The sequence below is a fragment of the Aethalodelphis obliquidens genome, unplaced genomic scaffold, assembly GCF_003676395.1.
Source record: "Aethalodelphis obliquidens isolate GAN/ISIS:26980383/991018 unplaced genomic scaffold, ASM367639v1 scaffold22, whole genome shotgun sequence".
NCBI classification, from domain to species: domain Eukaryota; kingdom Metazoa; phylum Chordata; class Mammalia; order Artiodactyla; family Delphinidae; genus Aethalodelphis; species Aethalodelphis obliquidens.
The window spans coordinates 12320982-12333486 of record NW_020837966.1 but is presented as its reverse complement, the minus strand read 5'-3'; the positions used below and the strand labels follow the sequence as shown (position 1 = coordinate 12333486).

General features: G+C 46.0%; 1 protein-coding gene across 6 annotated transcripts in view; it reads left to right on the top strand.

The window, feature by feature from the left end:
• Positions 1-12505, top strand: part of PRICKLE2 (prickle planar cell polarity protein 2) — a 344499-nt gene that overhangs the window by 167649 nt on the left and 164345 nt on the right. Inside the window, exon 1 of one of the 6 annotated variants that reach the window (XM_027121312.1) lies at positions 3465-3767. The exons of the other annotated variants lie outside the window; for them this stretch is intronic. The gene's annotated coding sequence lies outside the window, so the exon portion shown is untranslated. Of the gene's footprint in view, positions 1-3464; positions 3768-12505 lie in introns of those variants that run through there. 6 annotated transcript variants of the gene reach the window in all.

Below are 12505 nucleotides of genomic sequence, written 5' to 3'. Positions count from 1 at the left end.
CTGATCCTCATGCTTGTTGACTTGTGACCTTTGACTCTGTGTTTTGTAATTTACTATTGGGAGCTCATGCTTTGCAGGGCCAGTTTTAGCCCAGGTTTCAGGACTGACTCTCCAGGGCAGTTTTTCATTTCTTCTGTGGGGGAATTCTTGGCATATCGTGAACAGGACCAAAGTTTATATTAATGGTTCATTTGGAGTTTTCTGATTCTGCCTTTGGTTATTCATACTCCACTCTCAAGAAAGGCATAGGCCTAGTGTTTCTAATTCTCAGCTTAAACGTTTCCCTCCTGCTCAGAACACAGATAGAAAGACAAGTTTCCTTGGGTTGGTTGACAATTTTTCTAATCCATTTGTTCACTGAGGGTGCAGTCCTCAGGGAGCATTCCTGGTTTTCTGTAGGGGTCTACTAACAACTTTCTGCTTCTCCTTGTTCCAAGGCCTCATATTCTGTCCTGCTTGGGCATTCAAATCCTAGCCCCTAGGGAACTAAGACAAACCATTCCCCTGTTGCCAGCCACCTTCCCTTCTACCTCATAGCCCCAGCATGAGTTTGCATGCTCATCATTCTTGTTTTTAGTTACCTCTTTATTTCTACCACCTGGGTACTCTCTTAATTGTGAGTCAGCTAAGCCCTTAAAATCATTTTTGTTATATTTTACCTAGCATATCTAGGGTCTTTGAAGGGTTGGAATTTTCAGGCTGCATCATTTGCCGTCTTGCCAGAAATAGGAGCTTATTACAAGTTCATAGTAAAATAATCAAATAACACACAAGAATATATGATGAAATATTAGTCTCCTTTCCATCTCTGACCTGCTTAGTTCTCAAACCACCTTGCCAGGTATAATAACCTTTATCATTTTCTTAGGCATAGTTTTAGAAGCATTTTATGCACATAGAGCATACATATGTGTATACAATACATGGAGATTTATTTATTCAAGCAGGGATATATTTTACCTTCTGCACTGTACTTACTAATGTATTTTGGAGTTCATTGTTTATTAGTGCACTTAACTCTGCCTCTTTTTTCTCGTAACAGTATAGTATTCCATGAAATAGATGTACCATAATTTTACCATTTCCCCTATTTTTATTGGATGATCATCTGCAGTTTTTGTGATATTATAAGCTGTCCTACAATAAACATTCCTGATCATATGTCTTTGCTGAGTATCATTTAACATAATTCTCTTTGTCTCTTTCTCTGTCCTGTCCCCCACCCTGCAGTGATTAATTTTATGTGTCAACTTGACTGGGCTGGGGGATATCCAGATAGCTGGTAACATTATTTTATTTTTTTAAATAAATTATTTAATTTATTTTTGGCTGCCTTGGGATTTCGTTCCTGCACGTGGGCTTTCTCTAGTTGTGGTGTGGGGACTTCTCATCGCGGTAGCTTCTCTTGTTGCGGAGCACGGGCTCTAGGTGCGTGGGCTTCAGTAGTTGCAGCATGCAGGCTCAGTAGTTGTGGTGCATGGGCTTCAGAGCACAGGCTCATTAGTTGTGGCACATGGGCTTAGTTGCTCTGCGGCACATGGGATCTTCCCGGACCAGGGCTCGAACCAGTGGCCCCTGCATTGGCAGGCGGATTCTCAACCACTGCGCCACCAGGGAATCCCCCGGTAACATTATTTTTGAGTGTGTATGTGAGGGAGCGTCCAGAAGAGATTAGCATTTGAATCAGTGGACTTCCTACAGAAGAGTCCTCCTGACCAATGTGGGTGGGCGTCGTCCAATCTATTGAGGGTATGAATAGAGCAAAAAGGCGGAGGAAGGATCAATTTGCTCTCTCTGCTTGAGCTGTGACTTCCATATTTTCCTGCCTTCAGACATTGGCACTCCTGGTTCTCAGGTTTTTGGAGTGGGACCAGGACTTGTACCACTGGCATCCAGTTCTCAGGCCTTTGTACTCAGACTGCATTATAATACCAGCTTTCTTGGTTCTCCAACTTGGAGACTACAGACCATGGGACTCTTCTATCTCCATAACCATGGGTGCCAATTCCTATAATAAATCTCCGCATCTCTCTCTCTCTATCCTACTCGTTCTGTATCTCTGGGAAACCCTAATGCTCGCTCCCACTCACTAAGAGTTGGTGACCTCAGCACCTTGCACAGGACCTGACTCTGAGTCGGCACTGAATTCACATCTGTTTCGTGAATGACTAATACTCACCAAGAAGCCAAACCAGCAGTCAGACCATCCCAACCCCCCAGGAAATGTATTTTTTTTTAATTTAATTAATTAATTTGGCTGCTTGGGTCTTTGTAGCAGTGCATGGGCTTTCTCTAGTTGTGGCGAGCAGGAGCTACTCCTTGTTGCGTGCAAGGGCTTCTCACTGCGGTGGCTTCTCTTGTTGCAGAGCACAGGTTCTAGGCGCACGGGCTTCAGTAGTTGTGGCTTGTGGGCTCTAGAGCGCAGGCTCAGTAGTTGTGGCGCACGGGCTTAGTTGCTCCGCGGCCCGTGGGATCTTCCCAGAGCGGGGCTCGAACCTGGGTCCCCTGCATTGGGAGGCGGATTCTTAACCACTGCGCCACCAGGGAAGTCCCAGGAAATGTATTTTGATTTCATTAATAACACTAGCTCTTGACTGTCCCAATAGCCTGTAGCTATTGACTGGGCACATCATGTGGTCCAGATATGAGCTAATACCATCTTTACAACAACCTTGTGAGATGGGAGAGTTCATGATCATGCTTTACAGACAAGGAAACTATGGCACAGGTTATATAACTAGTAAGAGGCGGAGGCTATCACTGAAACACCTGGCCTCTTGAATACTGCCTTTTAATTAACACTTGTCACAGCTAACATAGGATGTATCATTGTTCATTCCTTTGTTTATTCATTCATTTATTCCGTCCGCAAGTATTTACTGAGAGCTCACTGAGTTCCAGGCAGGAAGTAATAACACTGTGATGAGGAATGGAAACATCCCTGCTGTGGTGGAATTTACAGTGTAAAGGGAGAGACAGATTAAGCAAAAAAAAAAAAACAAGTGAAACTGTGATGAGTGCCCGGGAAGGGGATAATAATGGGGAGAATTTAGAAGCGCCTAGCTGGGGGGTTCTTGCCAGCAATAGAGGGTCTCCAAATCTGTGATAAATTGGATGAGCCTTGAAGGACGAGTAAGATGGAAGGGGCGAAGGCCAAGGGCAGCCTGCTCCCTGCCTTCCTTGTGTATTCTCCTGTACACCATAACTTTGCTTTCGCAGCCACTGCCAGCTCTGGGGACCTCCACGTGCAAGGGCCACAGGGCCTGTGTCCTGCTTCTGAGGAAAGGTGGCTGAACCCCCCGCCCCCCCACCCCCACCCCCACCCCCACCCCCACCATCAGCCTTTTCTAATTTTAAAGCAGTAGCTCCCTTGATTGAAATCTCAATTTGGGAACAGGCCTAGGATTGGCCTGGAGCTTGGAATTTTCACCAATAAGCGCAGCGGTAGGTGGGGAGGCGTCCCTTTAAGCAGCTGGGAGGCAGCCTGGAGAGCTGGAAGCGTCCCTCCTGGGGACCTGAGCGATTTTCCTGGATCCAGAGCTGCGCAGGGAAGCAGCTGCCACCACCGCGCCCCGGGAATGTCACCTCCCTTGCGCGGAGCCCCTGCAGGGCCCCCTCTGGCTCCGGGCAGTTGGCGGCCGACGCCCCGCTGGTCTTTTTAGCCGCAGCCGCATCCCCTGCCCCTGGGTCGGCGGCCCCTTCCCCCCAGCCCCTTAGTTCCCGGCGGTGGAGGCGCCGCAGCGGCGAGCGATGCAAGGCTGAGCCGGGTAAGTGGCCCCCCAGGGCCAGGGCGCACGGAGGGGGCACTGGGGCGCGGGTGCTGGTGGTTCTCAACACCCTCTCTGGGAAAGGGGGCCTTAAACTGGGACAGTAACCTCTGGGAGAGATGCGCCTTGCCACACAGACGCTGGGGAGGTCATGAGCTATGGGGAGGGGGCCTTGGGGTCATTTTCTTCTGAGCGTCTCCCAGCTTTTGCGCACTTGATTAACCAATAATAGTAACAGTATCACGAGACAGGGATCATGTTGTTACTGTATTAGGACTTCTTCGAGGGAAACATTTAAACGTCCCTGAACTTGCTTTTTAAACAGCCTTTATTTATTCTCTTACAGTTCATTTCCTTCAAGTACTTAAAATGTATGTATTGTTAATGACCTACTTATTTATTTCCCTTACACTCTCAAAAAATGTTTCATGTCTCCAGGAAGGTCTACTTTAAAAGATGATGTGTTTCTCCCCACATTCCTCATTGCTCGTTTTCCTAGAACTTAAAAAATTCCTTGCTTTTCTCCTTGGTGGATATCTGTAATTAAGCAGCTCTGAAATTTGTTCATTTATTCTCTCTGAATTGGGGGTGGAAGTAGGGGAGAGGCCCCCCTCTCCTGGCCTTCCTAGCTCTGAGAAAAGAGTCTGTGGGATGGGGAAAGCTGTTGGGGGGAGTTCATTGGAACCCTGCTCTCCCAGGATTGCAAATGTACCCTCTTGGCTGTTGGGAGACCTAACCTGAGATCATGCAAATCTGGGGTGCCTGGGCAGCTGTATCCTGGGAAATTTTAAAACCAAAATAATCTATAGGGATTGGGCTGGGGGAGGGGTAAGGTTTATTTAAAAGATGCCTTTTCAGCGTCCTCCCTCTCCCCAGTCTGTTTGCTCATGTGTACCTACCTAAGGAAGAACTTGGAAGCCTAATGTGTAGGGCCAGCGGGTTGGTTGTTTTTGTTTGTTTGTTTTTTGGGTTTGGTTGTTGTTGCTTTTGAAGATGAGGCTGCTGGGCTGCTGGAAGAAAAGCCTTCCAGAATTGGAGCAAAGTCTGAGGCATGGATTGCCCAAGTCCATTTCCGCCCTTATTAAATTATTTTGGCTCGTAGCAGCCCTCATTTTGCTGGATTACCTCTGTTTGCAGTTGTTTGGGTGTTGTGTGACTCATTTGTATACTTTGGGTTCCCTGCTTTCTGCCAACAGATGTTTTTATCTGTGCAACTAGTTGAGTAATTAGAGAGATGGACACAGCGCTGTATGTACAGACAGAACAAATACCACTTGGGGAGGATTTGGGCCTTTCCTTTTTCAAATCATCACTTGCCAAATCTTCCCAGCCGTTGGGCAATTCAGATGAAGGTGTCAAGGGAGCTGAGCAGTGAAGAATTTATATGTACAGCTAATTCTGCTCATCTTACAATAAGACATCTTCCCATGGGGCCAAAAAGTGGGGGTGTGGGGAAAGCTTAGGAAAATAATGCTGTGTTCTTAGTCACTGACTACCCAGCTCTCCCTGGATTTCTGAGAACCTGCCAGGAGAAACTGTTGACTAGATGGAAGTTTCAAGAAATGCTGAACAGAAATCAGTACAGGCCCTCCTTGAGCGACTTTTATTTCTGTTTGGAGGAAGGGAACACTTTGTTAGAATAACAAATCGTGGCTGCTTTTCAAGAGCAGAAAACAGTTCTTGTTCCGAAGGCAAGATTCCTTTTTAAGAGTGTGAATCATTTGGTTTAGGTTTTTTGCTTTTTTTCTCTCTCTTGCGGTGGAGGCTTGGAGATGATTAAATGTCTTGTCTGCAGGAAATTACCAGGAGATTTGAGTATTTTCCTGAATCAGCCTCAGATGGTACACAGCTTTGGGTGTAATACAAGAAAGCTCTGTTACCAGGCAATCTTTCTGCAGTGATACCCTCAACCTCTCCCAGCCTTTCAAGCTTCTCCCTCAACAAGCCTTTTCTTTTTTTATTTTTGGGGCTGGGCTTCCATTTGAGAAACTGAAATAACTCTCTCAGTCCCTTCATGAGCTTTTTAAGATGGAACTTATTTTTGAGACAGTTTTATCGAGCCCACTTCCCCATTGGCCTCCTCCCACCAGCCTTAGCAGGAAAAGCTCTTGGCTCCTTTATCCAAGATTTCCTTTAAGCCCGGATTGCTATCCGTAGGGACACAGATGTCTCAAGGAATGAGAGGCAAAGGTTTGAACTAGCACTCAGCAATTTGGTGGTGACATTTATGGTCTTTGCCGAGAAGGCAGAGTGATTCTGTGCTGCGTTTACCCCCGACGTGAAGATCGGGCAATTAAAAGGCGTCCGGGGACAACCGGGGGGTCCAGTGCCCTGCTTTGTGTAGTGCTTACAGAGATCTGCCATTTTCAATAATTTTGGAAAACCGAATCTTAGAGACGCTCTGCTCCCCAAGCTAGATTTCTGAATCTTTCCTGAAAGGTACCTGGTCACGTGAAGCACCTCCTAGCTGTGTAATCAAATAGGAGAGCTCTGGGTGCATATAAACTCAGCGTGATATTCCGAGTCAGTGAGAGGAAGCAGAGGGAATAATTTTTTTCAGCTACCAAAACACAGAATGGCAATCCTAGTTGAATATAATGAAACTTGATGGAAATTGTATGGAGAGTTTAAATGTAATGTTCCAAAAGAGTTTCTTTGCTTTTTTAAAAATTTTTTTCTCAAAATCTAAATGGCAAGGGATTCTTTCCCAAGATACTTCGCATTTGATTACCGTGCAGTTTTCTGTTTGTTTGTTTTTGGGGGTGATGTTCTTTTTTCATATCCTGCTGCTCTGTGTGACAAGCAGAGGGAGACTTGTTTTTGCAAAGATTGTATCTGGATGTCTTCCAAAAGATACGGAAGATGGAGGGACGCTGGAGGGAACAGACGGACGCAGGTACTGTGGGACTCAGTGTCTGGGAAAACTCATGAATGGTTTCCCTCCAAGTATAGCCCAGAGGCCTTTGAGAATTGCTTCATGTTTGACTTTTACCAGCCAGCTTGTGTATAGAAATCATCATACCCATCACGAAGGTCTTCCTCCTCCCAAAGCACCTTCCCAGGCAAGATGCCAAACATCAGGGAGTGTGTACGTGACATTGCTTATCACGTCTTTGAAAGTTTGCCTTGTACTACTTTTTCTTTAAAAGAAAAAAAAAAAGAAGTGACTACTTGATTTCTTGGTAACATTAACAAAAGATTCCTTTGCATTCACCTAGGCGGCTGTAATTACAAAACCTTTAGTTTTTCCAGTGGTTGAGGCTTTGTTTAGGCTTTTGAGGATAAGTGAATATCTATTGAGCTGGATTTCAGGTGAATTCTGATTTTGAGCCCTCGGACTGTCTAGCCTGGAGAAAAGGTCTCATATTAACATGTTATACTTGATGATAGCAGTATATAGAATGATAGCTATTAACTTACTGAGTCTTTGCCAAGTACAGACTACGTGTCTTATCAATCTTTCTTAGACTTTCCTGCACATAAAAATATTCTTAAGAGAGTCTGCTTCAGGGGGTATGTGTGACACCTAGAAATCTGCATGTGAAGAAGCATCTCAAGTGAGACCTTGGACTCTACCTTGAGACACACTTGGCTTTTCCTTTCTGATCGCTTAAAATCCTCACAGTAACCCTGCGGAGTAGGTGCTGTTATCATCCCTGTTCCACGGTTGAGGAAGGGTAGGCTCAGAGAGGTGCTGTAACTCTTCTGGGTCACACAGCTACTCAGTGGCCATGCGGGGGACTGGAACCTGTGACTGTCCACCCCCAGTATACGTGGAGCTTACGCTTATGCTTCTGGTGGTTGTGTGGTCTTCCCTTTACAGTTTGGACCTAGTGACCCCTCCCCACGACTCTCTCTGCTGCACCCTTCCCTGTGACGTTGGCATGCAATACGCAGCTGCAGTCCACGAGGGCCCCTTGTGGCAGGATGCAGGAGGGCTGCATGGGGGTGTAGGGGTTCACGTTCATACTGGAGAAACATCTGACTAATTTGCCTTGAGTTCTCTAACTGCTGAACCAAGACGACTCAAGGTCAGATTGATTTACTTGTGAGGTGCTTTCGAGTCCCCCAGCTTTTGGAATTCTTAAGGCAGGTCTGTGTCCTTCAGTGGGTCCTTCCCCAGTCCCCAGTGTCACCTCTTTCCTCCTCCCCAGACACTTCCCTCAGGCTCCTCCGACAAGACCCTTCACAGTTCACACGCCCAACAGGGCTGAAGCCTCTTCCTCATGCCCGTGACCTGAGCCCACCTGGAGCCCATCTTTTTCCTCCATCTTCTGCGTCAGTTAACACCCTCCCCCCCAGGTAGATTCCTGCCGAAAGCAAATACCAAGGGAAAGTTGTAAAGAAAGGGGCAGAGGCCAGGAGGAGCCTCATTTCACGCCTCCTGCTTGATTCCCCCTTGGCCTGACCCGATTTCTCTTGCCCCTGGGCTTATGAACCGGGGCTGATTTCTCTTGCTTAATTGGTGCAGGATTGTGGTACAGGACAAACCACTTAACCTCGTGCACTTTGCCTCCATTATCTGTTAAATGGAATGTTCATGTCAGCCCTTTCTCCTTTGGGTACAAGTGACATAATGTCTGTGGAAACACTTTGGACTTTGTTCAAACACATTTTGAAGACGTGATCCTGTTGCCTTCTAGCAACGAATGGTTCCCCTACGGTGTTCTAGGAAACACCTGTTGGGCGAATGGCTCTTCCAAACAAGAAAGCGAAAACATGGTTCCATGTACATTTGAAACATGCGATACCCTACATCTCTTTTTGGAGGAATCACAGTTCATACTAGCATATTAAAGGCTCTGAGCCCTGGAGTAGGGAAACCTGTTTAACTATGAGTTTGCGTCTTCCATGCTAATATGACCCCAGAACCCTTTTGCAGCCTGAGTTGTTAACGTGCTGCAGTACGCGCTTGGGGGAGAGCTGCTACGCGTCAAGATGTCAGCTCTTCTGTTTATTAGCCTTTAGACAAGTCAGTACCTCTCTGAACCTCATTTCCTTCTCTGTGAAATGGGAATGATAATGAGACCTACCCTACAGAGTTTGGGGGATGGTTAAATAAATTAAGCGATGCGGAGGTTGCCTTCCACCTGCCAGGAACATTTGTGTGAGTGCATCGTTCCCGCCTTGCTGTGGTTTTATTCTTGCGTCGGCAGGTTTAGGTGTATCCCATTGCCGCATCTTTCTCTTGCCTCAGTCTCCTTTGCTCCTCCGTTTCATCTTTATTCGCTCCCTTGCTGACATCATCCAGTCCATGGCTTCACGCGATGGCTCACAGATTTCCATCTTCAGCCTGGACCTCACTCCTGAGCTCCAGACTTACACACTGAACTCTTTTCTCAGCGTCTTCGTTAGGTGTTCATTGAGCTTCTCAAACCTGATGTGTCAGAGCACAACTGCAGATTTATTCTCCTCCCCGAGCCTTTACCACGTCAGGCAGTGGCACTTCCAGGCACCCCCGTTGTTTGAGCTACAAACTTTTGGCATATTTGATCTTTCTCTTTTCCACACGCTGCCATGTCGCATCCCATGGAAGTGAGTCTTTTCAGCTCTATCTCAAAAATATATCCCACACTGAACATGGGGGAGGGAGAGGGAAGACTGACGGGAAAGGGGCTTGAAGTCATTTCCTTGGGTACAAAAAAATGCTTTACATTCTCGGTAGAGTGTGGGTTTCATGGGTAGAGGCATCTGTCAAAATTGATCAGGCTCTACACATAAGATATGCATTTTGCTGTATGTAAATTACACCTCAATAAACAATATGATAGAAAAGAGGTTTATCCCAGATGGAGCGCTGCTCATCATCTCTACAGGCACAACTTTAGTATGTGTGACCATTGTTTCTCACCTTGATTACCCAGTAACCTTCCCCAGTACCGAGTGTTTTTAAAACTTAACTCAGATCATACCCCTCCCCTATGTAACATCTTCCAGCAGCTTCCCATTGCAATACGAGTAAAATCCAAACACTTCACCGTGAACTGCGGGGCGGCCCCCTACCCGCCACCTTAACAGAGCTGCCCCTTGTCTGCTCTGCAAGGACGTGTCCTTTCCCAAACACTCGTCCACATGCTTCAGCCACAACGGCCCTTCACACCCAAGTTCCTGCCTGCCTGTGGGCCTTTGCACTTGCTCTTCTTCCTGCTTGGAATGCGCTTCTCCTAGAACTTTGCCTGGCTGGCAGCTTCTCATCATTGACATCCTTAGCTTAAATGTCATTCTGCCAAGAGGACTTCCTGCCCAGCTTTGCGTCACCAAGCCCCGCCCCCTCCCCACACACCATGTTACTTTTTGTCCAGAGCATTTCTCAAGATATAAAATATTTGTTTTTCAGTGTGACAAGTGTCTTCCACTGCCTCCTAGTCCCTGAAGGGCAGGGACTATGTTGTTCAACTCCCATCCTCAGTGTACAGTTCCTGCCACCTAGTAGGGGCTGACTGAGCTGACTGACCGGGACCTAGCTCAGTGTCTGACATAGCAACTGCAAGAAAATTGTTACTTAATGTAAATTTTTTAATTATCACTCTCCTCCTTTTCTCAACTCCCTCCTCCTTTTGGGGGGATGGAACGACTGAAAACCCTCATAGCCTCACTAAACCCCCGTACTTAATGTTTCTGACCTTCAGCTGTTTTTTTTTTTAAATTATAAAACAAGGTCAGCGATAGTTGCCCCTTGCAGAGGTTTGTACACCCCTCGGAGGAAGGTGTTCTTGCAGTAGGAGTGAGGCATTCATGGTTCCTCACCTTTTAAAATTACACCCCCAACTAATGGTTTTCTTTGAAGACCCTGAGCTTCTGAACTTTCCTGCCAGGGAAGTCTAATCAGACGCAGCTGCTGCTCTGGGATTTGACTTCGGATGCAAAGATTTTTAAGATCAACTGCAACGTCCATGAATGGCTTTGGAGCTCAGAAGGCAGTAAACACATATATATATTAATTTGTTGGAGAAAATTCTGCCAAGAGAACAAAGGTTAGACTGCATGTAGAGTGCCCCAAACCCTCCCCTCCCTGCTCCCAAAGGCTCTCATCCAGTATCATTGCTGGAGTTCTCTTTTAAAAATCAGAGCAAAGGATTGTACGTTCTAGAAATGGCAAGAAAATCAACACATGTCGGTGGGGATGAGGTTGTCCTTCCTGGGCAGGAAGAAAATAACACTCATTTCTGAAATCCCATAAGCCACCGTTTATTTATTTGAACTGTCTATTGAGTTACTAGGACAGAAATAGTACACAGGTTTTATTTGCCTAGAGCTCTGGTTAAGGAGGACTAGGGGGCCCTTTCAGAGCTCAGGGGAGTGTGCTGTGATTGATTAGCAATGTCTGCCATGGGCAAGAACCATCTCTGGTGTTATACATAAAGAATTAGAAATTGTTAGATATCGAAGGCCCCACAGAGATCATCCAGTCTCACTCTTGATCTGATAACTACTATGCTGTGTTTGGGGGGGACTTTAAAAAATAATCATGAGCTTGGCAAAGTAACACCTCTTAAATTTTTAGACCTTTGTCCCCTCGTGGGTCTCAGCAGTGTTTTCAGCATGGCATACTGCAGCACTTTCCTGGGCTGGTCAGTGGGATCTTCCAGTTAAGACTGGGAAATTCTGTGTTACCATACCGCCTTCTCAAAGACACATAAGACACAGTAAACACATAAAAGGTTCCGAGAAGTCCAACTGTAAAGAAAACTGTCTAACGTTAGTTCCCAAACCTGTATGATACCACGATGCTTCTCAGGGACACTCGTGTGGCCATCTTGTAGAACATTGTTTACATGATGCTGTACGATGTTTAGCTGATGGAGAGTGTATTTGTTTCCTGTGGCTGCTTTACCAAATTGCCATAAACTGGGTGGCTTAAAGCAATAGAAATTTATCCTCTCACAGTTCTGGAGGCCAGAAGTTTGAAGGCCAAGGTGTTGGCAGGGCCATACTTCCTCCAGAGGCTCAGAGAGACTTCCTGCCTTGCCTCTTCCAGTTTCTGGTGGCCGCCAGCAGTCCTTGGTGTTCCTTGGTTTGTGGCCACATCACTGTAATATCTGCCTCCATCTTCACATTGTCTTATCTGTGCGTGTGTCACATCTCTGTGTCTCTGCCTTTCTCTAGTGAGGACACTTACACAATAACACTTAGGACCCACTCGGATAAGTCAGGATAATTTTCTCCTTTCAAAATCCTAATTTAATTATATCTGCAAGGAGCCTTTTCCCAAATAAAGTAGCATTCACAGGTTCCAGGACTTAGGACATTGACATATCTTTAGGCGGACATTTTTTAACCACCCAGAGGCATATTGACTCAAAAGTCAGGAGGCCTGGATCAAGTTCTCACTTTGCCAAGAGCTCTCCCCAACCTGCACGCCAGCCACATGCTTAAATCAGGGGTCAGGGCGCATGTCTTTACTCCTCAGAACCTCAGTTTCCTCAACTATAAAATGGGATGTCATTGCCCATACTTCATAGCGTTATTGTAGAGATTAAATGCGATAATACTTGCAAAGTGCTTAGCACAGGTGAGCACTGAATATCTATTAGCTTATTACTATAATTATATAGTTTTACTATTGTTACAGCTACTACCACTGTTACCATGTCCCTTCTCTTTGAACCTTATCGTCAAACGAAGTTATATGGGTGCCTCATCCCCAGAATATCTAGGGCTCCTTTCAAGACTGGCAAACTATGGTTCCCCATCTGTCAAAGGCCAAGTTATATTTTTTGAGTCTTTTCAAGTGAACA